We start from the raw sequence: 11,533 nt of genomic DNA on the forward strand, positions 1-11,533 counted from the left end.
ACAAAGACAGTATCGAGTAAGATTCATTCAAAATCACCAAACATGTCCTTGTGCTAATATCTGTAGAGGGTACAACTCGCAGGAAAGAATAAGAACCAATTTAGTCCACCCAATGAAAAAAGTTAACAGTAACAGAGTTGGAAGGGACCTTGGAGGTCATCTAGTCCAACCCCCTGCTCACGCAGACCTGTACTAAGGATTCGAACCGCCGACCTTTCTGATCGACAAGCTCAGTGTCTTAGCCACCGAGACACCTAGTCAGGCTAAAGGGAAGATTGGAGTGCAATGCTATGCTCCATTAATAACATACTGAAATTATATAGATCTACACTTAAGTAAGATCATTTCCAAAATTCACAGCACGATGGTATCTTTATTACACCATCCCAGTTGCACCGCAACCAGCATTAACCTTTTAATCTCTTATGTCTTCATTAGGAAGAATGTTACAGAAACTGGTGGAGAAGGGAAAGAATGGGAGGAACGATTGCTGGAGATCTTAAGTCTCTGTAGACCCAGCTTTTAAACTGGCAATTTAAAAAATTGTCCTGTAGCTTCCTTAAACAGGAAGCGGGAAAGTGGGAACTATTCAGTCAGCCTATTCTAGTGCTGGACGGAACCCAATGATTTTCGGAGAGCGAGCTTGGAGAATTTCTAAGAGTGAGAAGGTTCTGATAGTGCTATATCGGATTCTTCTGAAGCTGCCTCTCTGTGCACCTCTCCTGGAAAATCCTTTGGTTTCCTGACAAGCTCCAAGGAATGAAGCTGAAAAGCTGTCTCAAACACCTCTGGAGAACTATGAGCAAGTCTAACTGGTCGCATGCATGACCCTGTATTAAGACTCCACTGTGGTGATACTATGAGCAATTCCCCTGCCCTCCTTTATGTGTCTATGAAGTGCCATCTGGCAGCCCATTTTAGTGTTGTTCAAACTCTCTTAGAAAAACAACAATTGGAGGAACATTTCGAAGGCTGCTGTGAGGATCCTTCTAGATGTCCAATGAATATTGCTCAGATCTGCTCCATAGAACTCCAGCTTGGACAGGTCCTATTGAGGTGACTGAAGCTGGATCTTCCCATGTTGTTCTCATTCTTGAGGAGGTGGACAGGATTTTGGGAACTCTGAGTGTAACTATTGTTCGTTACTTTATTTCATTTTTAAAAAATTAACTTTATAAAGATATATCTTGATATAATATGTAACTGGAAAAAGTAGCAAAGAATGTTATTTTTGCAGGTGAAAATTAAGTGGTGCAGACAAACATAAAGGGATTTTTATGGAAATAAAACATTGGGCTGGAAATAAACAGAAAGGACTAATAATGAGCCTTTAGCAACATGAATGGAATTTTTAAAAGTGATGAAATTACTTGCCATGGAATTGAAATGACATGTTAGAAGTACAGTATTTTAGAAATTTGCATGAGAATAGTAATATCTTTGGAACTGAAAGAAATACTGTACTTTTTAATGTCCAAAATTTAGTAAAAATAAAATCATAAAAACTATGGGAGTATTGAAACATGGCAAGGTTGCTGGTAGAGATAGTGTAACTGTAGAAAGATTAAAATATGGATGTGGATTGCTTACAGAGTGACTGATTTTTGCGTGAAAACAGCATCTGTTTTTACACAAAAAAACGCTATTGTTCTTTCTTTAAATAAAAGTAGGAATATGGATCTGAAGATGTGTCTAAGACCAAGGTAGTTGTGGACAGAATGACAAGGAATACATACTACATATGGCAATAAATTAAAGAAGACAGGTTCATGTATCTTGATAGAATGCTTCCTGATGAGGTAATGGATGGAGAAGTTTAAATATGCGTAAAAATTGATAGTGAATAATATGTGATTCTTGCAAAGAATTAATACTTAATATGTATAAGTATGTACATTCAGTATAAGTGAAGGTACTCCATTCACTTATAGAAAAGTGAGAATTGGGTATGTCAGGAGAAAGATAAGAATGCAGCAGAACTGACATATTTAAGAAGTATATGTGGCAATTCAAGAAGAGATGTGCAAAGTGTCATGGACATAGTTGAAGCGATAATAGTTTGTAAGGACAGAAATATATGAAGAAATTTAGTGATCGGTGTTAGTATAAAGTAGATATGCTTGGAACAGTTACCAGTAAAAGGAAACCAGGTCATCGAAGAACACGGTGGCTGGACACCATCAAAGTTGACACCAGCCAGGGCATAGAACAACTCAAAAAAGTAATGCAAGATCGGAAGATATGGAGAGACCTGGCTGATAGAATTGCCAAGAGTCGGACACAACTGAATGGATAACACCATCCTCATAAAGTAGGTTTAACTAGATTTTTCCTTAATGCATGCCTTTAATTTCTTTTGCTTAGTACTTTTCATTCTTCCGCTATGCTTTGCGTAACACTACTTACAGCTAGTCCTCAAATTACAACATTTTGTTCAGCAGCAGTTTCAACTTATGGCAATGCTGAGCTAATGGTGTTTATACCTGATCCCCAAAGCTAGTCTTTACAGCACTCCTAGTCATGTGATCAACATTCAGGTGCTTGGCAGCCCACCTGCATTCACAACCCCAGGGACACCTCGGCTCCCCCCATTTGCCTATCCCCATATATGCCCTTTTGGCCTTCTGTGGCCTTGCATTCCGCTGCCCCAGCTGACCTTCACCATCTTCTTGCTCTTGCTGCTGACCAAGCACATGGGCTGGCCTTTGCAAGCTCCTGCTAGTCAGACAAGGTTTTCTTCCTGAAGTCAGACTCCTGAATGAGAAATAATATCATAACTATGTAGCATGATGGACTGCAGGGCCGGTGCAATGTGTAACATGTTCACACTGGTGCAATAGGACTGGGTGTTTTGTTAATATGATTTATTGAGTTAGGGATTTTCTGTCTTCACTATGAGTCGTATTGTGTTGGGGGAGGGTGCACCGAGGGAGCTCAACAATCTCATTGCACATATGTTGTGCACTGACAATAAAGATTTGAATTGAGTTGAGTTGCATGCAGAGGTTTCCTCATGAGACTTGAGACCTTGGTAGTAAGTGGGAGCAAGAAGATACAAGCAAAGGTCAGCTGGGGGAGTGGAGTGCTGGATGGATGGCAAGGGTCTTGGAGTGCAGGGTGTCAAAGGTGGCTAGGTCTGGGTGTTCCTAAGGCAGCTGTGGGTTTGTATCACATTTCTGGGCCAGACTGAGCTTGCCGTGGCTTCCCAGTGCATCTGCAGTTTTGTATTCCAGAGGCGGCTGCAGTTTTATGCTGTGCTATAGCTCAGGGACTTCTTATAGTCCACAGATCCGCAGTGTGGCAAGAAGACCCTGAGCTGCACCACTAGCAAGCAGCCTCGGAGCCTCGTGGTTCTGGGGCTGCTTGCCATCCTAGAAGGTAAAGTGGTAGGGAAGTCAAAAGGGCAGAGATGGAGGAGTGGAGGGGAGTTGGGGAAATTGAAAGGGAGACAGTCCCTTACCATGCTAGAGGTACTTTGGAACTGGGAGGCACCAAACCTGGAATAGTTTGGATCAGGGTGGGTTCTTGGCTAACGACTGGAATTCAATTAGCAAAGGCAACGGGGAGTACCAGGATTGCTGCTGCTAAGTGATGCTGTGTTGTGACATCGAGGTTTACAACTGCATCACTTAGCACCAGACATTCTGGGCATACTGCTGTCATAACTTTAGGATTTTGTGTATCCTGAAAGGCAATTGCATCCCAGATATCTATGTATTATACAGGAAATATGTATAAAGAAAACACAATGTAAGTCACATTTATGTAAAGTTTAGTCCACCCACCCCACCCTGCAGTTTATGCAAGAATCTGATCAAGGGAAGGTGGGTCTGTTCTGCCTAGGGCAAACTGTTCTGCAGTTTTATTTTTATTCATTTATAGGTGTATAGGCTGCTCCAAATAACTGGCTCTTTTAGTTGGGATTTCTGCCTTGTCTTGGCATTCCAAGATCAGCAGGAGTGAAGCTGGTAACATGCCATCTTTGGAGGGTAGAAAGAGTGCTACATGGAAAAGGCCTTTGCATACTTTATTGTTATTCAGCGATAGCATTCCTTATGTTGAAATCCTCCTAAAGTTTACTTGCATATGAAATCCTTATTGTAAGGTTTCATCCAACAACAGGACTTTCTCGGTGTATGTTATGCCTCTTTTATCACTTGTTCAGAAGTTAATTAATAACTGCATCAATTACATGCTTATGTTATCCACACTTCTTACAAGGTAAATCCCAGTGAAATGAATAAATAGTTATGAAAGAAACAAAGGTAGGTATTCTAGAATATAGTAAGACTACAATGTGGTAGGCTGGCTTGTGATTCATTGGATGTGTTTGCATGATACACAACTAGCTAACTACATTGTAGCCTAGTATACTATGAGATTTCTGCATCAGCAATAGATCTTTAATTAGGGTTAGCATGTTGTATAAACACAGCTATAGTAGAAATTGTGGGAATTTATAGGGTGCTTGATTTATGTCTGACTGAGGCCATTAAATTTATTAGGTCTGATTAAGTCCAATTAGGTCCAATTTCTGATAATTACTTCATATTTGCACTTAATTATAATAAAGCAAAATTACACAAGAGAATTGATTAATTAAATACTAACAATAATTATAGTCTTTATGTCCTAAATCCATCATTTAATTATTGCAATGATGAAACATTAATCAAAGATCAGTAGTATTTAGCAGTCCTGTATCTCTTCAAGTCAAAAGCAATATATTGGGCAGAAGCTGCTAAGAAGAAGAATATAATGGGAAAAGCACACTGGATATATACATTGCTACAAGTAAATTTTATTATAACAAAAGAAATAATTTTTAAGGAAACCAAGCATGCAAAACACAGATGAAAAACAAAAAGCATCAAAATGCAGTAGGTCACATTACCTTGTCTAGTTTCTAAAAATATGCTTTTGAGTCAGTGTCGTCTCTTGGCAACTGCCTGGACTAGTCCCTACTTGTTGGTTATTTCGTTCGTTGGCTACTTGATTAATTTTTTGGCAAGATTTTGGGAAGTTTGCTATTGTCTCTTTCCTAGGGCTGAGAGTGATGCACTGGTCCAAGGTCACTCAGCTGGCTCCATGCTTCAGACAGAACTAGAATTTAGTTTCCTGGTTTCTAGCCTGGTGCCTTAGCTACTACACCAAACTGGCTCTCAAAAATACATTTTATACTGTTTAATATAAAAATGCAGTGGTCAGTAGGTGAAACGATAACATTCTTCTTACATTTATGAGGTGATTCTTATTTTTTTTATGTGCTTTTGAATTGTAGCACACATTCTGAAGTTCTTGAGTTTTTAAATGACCAGAAAAATGTATAATGAATTACTCAGCAACTCTATTGTGTCTAATGAATGTAGAAATAAATAATACTAACAAATAATCCACTAAAGCAATTGTGGTAATAAAACTTTGCTGTGGAAGATTAACATGGGAATTCCTCTGGAGATCAACAGATCTGTGTACAGGTAGTCCTTGAGTTACAGCCATTTGTTTAGTGACTGCTCAAAGTTACAATGGCACTGAACAAAGTGACTTATGACCATTTTTCATACTTATGACCGTTGCAGCATTCCCATGGTTATGTGATCAAAATGTGGACATTTGGCAACTGGGATGTATTTATATTGGTTGCAATGTCCTGGGGTCATGTGATCACCTTTTGCGACCTTCTGACAAGCAAAGTCAATGGGGAAACCAGATTCATGTAACTACTGTGTTACTAAGAACTGCACTGATTCACTTAACAACTCTGACAAAAAAGGTTGTAAAGTGGGGCAAAGCCCACTTAACAACTGTCTTGCTTAGCAATGGAAATTTTGTGTTCAACTGTAGTCATAAGATGAGGACTACCTGTATAACACTAGCTTTCTTAAAGGACCAAAGTAGATAGAGGAAAATGGGTGAGCTATTGTAGCAAATTCATTAGGAAAATGAAGAAATAGCTAGTTAATACATTTTGTTTAGATCCAATAAGATTAGAGAGTTGATCAATCTTTTGAACAAATGTGAGTTTTGAAGAGGGAAGTAAGGAAGGTAGTTGCATAGAAACATATTGGGAGATGTTTGAAGACATAACAAAGGAAATTGTGTTGAATCGTATCAGAGAACAAGATAGCTTACGACTTCTTTGTATGAACAAAAGTCACAGAATGTGACGTGCTGGGAAATAAATGCAGAGAGATAAAGTATGAAGTTCTAAAGGTAAGAAGAAAAAGATTATTAGGATCTAGAGGAGAGAATGTCCCTGAATAGATTTAAGGAGCCAAGTCATATAATAAGAATTATGGAAGTGATAATTTAGACAAATTACTGGATGAATGTGAGTAGATGGATGATGTCATAACAAAAGAACTCAGAAAAAAATCCCACTATTCTGACATGACTTTCCTAACAATGATGAAAATTCCCCTCTTTCCCAGGATACGTGACAAATTCTCCACTCTAATCTTCCTTACAAGGACAAAAACCATCTACTGCAATGTTGAAACTTACTGATATTATGTCTAAATTAAGGCAACTTGAGGTTTATTAAGCTTTCTGATAATCTCTGATAGCACTAATCTAAATATAACAGGAGAATTTTGTATACTCCATATATATTTGGAAATATACCGTTTCCCCCAAAATAAGACATCCCCTGATAGCCCAATCGAGCTTTTGAGTGCATGGCAATAAGGCCAAGCGCTTATTTCAGGGTTCAAAAAAATATAAGACAGGGTCTTATTTTCAGGGAAACACGATATTAGTTGTCTTGAATGGAACAAGTGTCCTAAAATTTAATTTAATCCTATGATTTTCAGAACTGAGAAATTAATGGCCTTGGGCACACATGTTTTGTTTAATATGTTTTGTATCACATCAGAAACCATGAATTCTAAAAGGTTGTAATACTTCACAATTTGTTACTTATGCTTTTAACTGAAAGTGAAAGAACAATGTGTGGTGTATACAGTATATACAAAATAAATTTAATTGAGAAAACAGTACAGTATCGAAAGAAAAGTATACAATTTTCATTAAATTTATTTCCAAGTGAATGTGCTTATGACTACAGTTCCAGTAATACTCAATTCAAAATGTGCAGGCCATTTATTTTCCTAATTTTGAGTCAGAACAGATTTGACAAATTAAGAGTAACAGTTTACCATAATCATAATAGTGCACAAAAAGATTCTCAATTATTTTTATAAAAGGGATTATGCGGGCCAAATTGGCAAAAGAAACCTCAGCACCATATTGGTTGGAAATATGCGGAAGAGGCCTTTATCCTGCAGTGGATAAACAATGGATAGAATAATGAGTGGTCATGAGACCACGTAGAGCTTTAAAGAACCTCAATTACTTATAACATCAGCAAATTGCAATAAAGAATTCTTCTGCTGCATTAAACTAATTTTTATTGTGGTTTTAGTTTTGATGGCCTCACCAGTTTTGTGGGCTGCTGCATTTGACCAAATGAAATATCTATGGTACCTTACAATGCCACAACAAAAAGGCATGCTTTCAGATGAATGGCTACCAGTGTTCTCAGCCAAAAAATTACTGTAGTTATTCTAATATAAAAGCCTTGTCTGAAAGCTCCTAACTATAAGATATCACAAGATTCTTGGTGTCAGTAATCTTTACTACACTACATAGATCTCTTATAACAATAAATTCTAAGCTGGCTAACCATTTTATTGCTTAAGTAAGTCTCTCAATTTAGAGCTAAATTTATGTTTTAAAAATAATTTATATAATGTCATATACACTGTAAACTATTTTATTTTTCTAGTGTATATTTTTATATCAGCCTTGGGCTAGAATTAAAAATAAGGTGGACATTTAATAGAGATGTTGAAAATTATTAAATTCAGTAACAGACTGTTCTGTTGTTTCCTGGAGCAAGCTGCTTTCTTCCGGGTATGTAGGAGTGGCTCATAGTGTGTTTCAAAAATGGTGCAGCCGTGAAATCTGTGCATCAGTGCAGAGAGAAGAAAAGGGAAGAAAATAGAAAATTTCCAGGAATATTGGAATATTTTGTTATTGGGTCCTGGAGATTTGAGTTATTGCTTTTTAAAAATCCCTATAAATTAACTCAGAATGAAAAGGTCCATATAAAGACAAATCACAATTTTTGTTTTACCAGAGAAACAAAACTGAACCCTAATAAATGTATCTCATAAAGCCAGTGCATTTTTAAAATGGCCTGTCCTGCTGATCTTAGCATCTGGAAAAGTTCATATAGTGCTGAGATAGGTGACCTTTAAGCTAATCAATTCCTAAGATATTTAGATTAATGGCTAAAGTCAACATCTGAAATCATAAATGGAAAGCATTTGACAAGCAGTGCAGATCCTTTAACATGGCTGTAGTATATGATGAATGCACAAATTTGCCGTCAAGTTAATTTCCTTCATTTTGTACTAAATACATCTCAAGAATGATACGCCAGTTGTGTCCCTTTCTGGATCGGGACTCCCTATGCACGGTCACTCATGCCCTCATCACCTCTCGCCTGGACTACTGCAATGCTCTCTACATGGGGCTCCCCTTGAGGAGCACTCGGAAGCTCCAGCTGGTCCAGAATGCGGCCGCGCGGGTAATTTTGGGAGTGACTTGGCGCTCTCATGTGACACCTTGCCTGCGCGAGCTGCACTGGCTCCCGGTGGTCTTCCGGGTGCGCTTCAAGGTATTGGTTCTCACCTTTAAAGCGCTCCATGGTTTAGGGCCTGGCTATTTGCGAGACCACCTTCTGCCACCGATAATCTCCCACCGGCCAATTCGGTCCCACAGAGAGGGCCTCCTTAGGGTGCCGTCGGTCAAGCAATGCCGACTGATGACCCCCAGGGGGAGAGCCTTCTCTGTGGGGGCACCCGCCTCTGGAACGAGCTACCCCCAGGAATACGACTAATCCCGGACCTCCGGACCTTCCGTCGAGCTTTGAAGACCTTCCAGCAAGCTGGGCTGGCTTAAAATTTTAAAAGGGTTATTTTAAGGGTAATGGGTTTTAAACATTTTGGGAAGCCAATTGGATTTAATTCTGTTTTAAATTATTTTAAATTTTGTATTGTATGTATTTTAATCTGGCTGTGCACCGCCCTGAGTCCTTCGGGAGAAGGGCGGAATACAAATCTAAATAAATAAATAAATAAATAAGAATAGGCTACAGAAGAGCTAATTGCAGCAGTTAAATTGGGATGTAACCAAAACATATTGCCAAGTGAAAATGGCTAAATTGCAACTAGCACATTGTGCATCACTATAATACTACTATCCAGGGACAGGAGGTATTCAAGAAACATTCCCAAATTGCACATTGATTCCTTTCTTCCTTCCTTCCTCCCCTCCCCTCCCTACCTGCAGAAGAGGCTGAACTCCAACTGGGACAAGAACTGGTTTGTTTTTAACCAAAAATTATTTATCATGTTTGAACTTAATTTCAGCCTGTAGTATAACTTTAGTTGTATGCAAACTTTGAAACAAAACCCCATTATAATTAGAGCAATATAATCTGCTATTTTATGACAAAAGGTTATATAGAACATAAATAATAGGGTTGGAAGAGACTTTGTAGGTCTTCTAGTCCAACCCTCTGTTCAAGCAGGGGACCGTATACCATTTCAGACAAGTAGTTGTCCAGTCTCTTCTTGAAAGCCACCAGCCAATTGTGGAACACCCACAATTTTTGAAAGCAATCTGGTTGATTGCTCTTACTGTTAGGAAATGTCTCTTTAGTTCTAGGTTGCTTCTCTCCTTGGTTAGTTTCCATCCATTGTTTCTTGTCTTGCCTTTTGGTGTTTTGGAAAATAGTTTGACCCACTAGTGTTACAGGAGCCCCTCAAATATTGGAACACTGCTATCATGGTTTCCCTAGTCCTTCTTTTCATTAGACTAGAAGTATCCAATCCCTGTAACCATTCTTCATATGTTTTAGCCTCTAGCTTCCTAATCATTTTTGTTGCCCTTCTCTGCACTCTTTCCAGAGTCTCAACATCTTTTTTTATATCGTGGTGATCAGAACTGGATACAGTATTCCAAGTGTGGTCTTAGTAGGCTTTAGTAAAATGGTACCAGAATTTTACATGATCTTGATTCTGTTCCTCTTAATGCAGCCTAGGATTCTATTGGCTTTTTTGGCGGCTACCTCACACTGTTGGCTCATATTTAAGTGGTTGTCACTTACAACTATAAATTGAGCCCAAAATTTCCATTTCTAAGGAAGACAGTTGTTAAGTGAATCTTGCCCCATTTTACAACCTTTCTTGTCAGAGTTGTTAAATGAATCACTGCAGTTAAGTTAGTAACATGGTTGTTACTAACATGGTTGCAGCATTTGCTACAAGTCGTTTCGGTTCTCTGCCAACAGCATGGCTGTGTCTACATAATTTCCCTTCCATTCAATGTTGTACAATTCACAGACTGCCTGGATAAATCCCTGCACTTTTCTTGGAAAGGTTTTTCAGAAGTGGTTTTCCATTGCTTCCTTTTTAGGGCTGACAGAAAGTGACTAACCCAAGATCACCCAGCTGCCTTTGTGCCTAAGGGTGGACTAGAATTCACTTTCATTTGATTTTTAGCTAGATGCCTTAACGCTGGCTCTACGTGTATATTAATTTCTCCAACCAACACATCCCTACCATAACAATTTCATTATTAAACAAAGGGACAGCACATATCCTAGTCATACTTTCAGCAATACTCCAATTTATTATAAATACCGTTTATTCTCACATATGGTTTATTTTTATTTATTTATGTATTGGTTCAATTTATATGCCGCCCTTCTCCGGAGACTCAGGGCGGCTTACAATGCGTTAAGCAATAGCCTTCATACTTTTGTATATACCTGCTTAGTAGGGTTCCCCCCCCCCAGCAGTGTTCTTTTTTATACAGTCAGCTTATTGCCCCCACAAACCGGGTCCTCATTTTACCTACCTCGAAAGGATGGAAGGCTGAGTCAACCTTGAGCCTAGTAAGATTTGAACTTGCAGTAATTGCAGGCAGCTGGTGTTACTTAATAGCACTTTAGTCTGTTGCACCACCAAGGCTCTATATTTCCATATGTATAATTGCACTGAGCAGCCAATGGAAGCCTTCTAGTGTGTACAATATTCTATCAAGCTTATATCCTTACTGTCTCTAAATCAATAAACATGTCACAAACTGAATTTTTCAGATGCATACATTTTCAAGGACTTGTTCAACCATCTGCTGCTCAACGTGGCTTTCATCAACTGAGGCTTTCACTAAATGCATTTTACCAATATTGTATGGCTAAACCATATGTATCTGTGCCACATGCAACGTTCCCTGCTGGCTATAAGGAGTGTTCTGGAAAATTTGGGCCCGTTTTGCACAATATGCCACAAACTGTAATCAAAGCTCAGTTGTACATCAAGCATGCTTATACTACAGTACTATATGCAAACTGCGATCTTCGTTGTAGAGAACCGCTTATAAGCTAACGAACTGTTTCCTACATTTCCCCCTTCCCCAAAACAAAAACTCGGCGACAGTTGCAGCGTCCTGACACACATTC

The sequence above is a fragment of the Pantherophis guttatus genome, chromosome 2 (assembly GCF_059756535.1).
Source record: "Pantherophis guttatus breed Tessera chromosome 2, ASM5975653v1, whole genome shotgun sequence".
In the NCBI taxonomy this organism is placed as follows: domain Eukaryota; kingdom Metazoa; phylum Chordata; class Lepidosauria; order Squamata; family Colubridae; genus Pantherophis; species Pantherophis guttatus.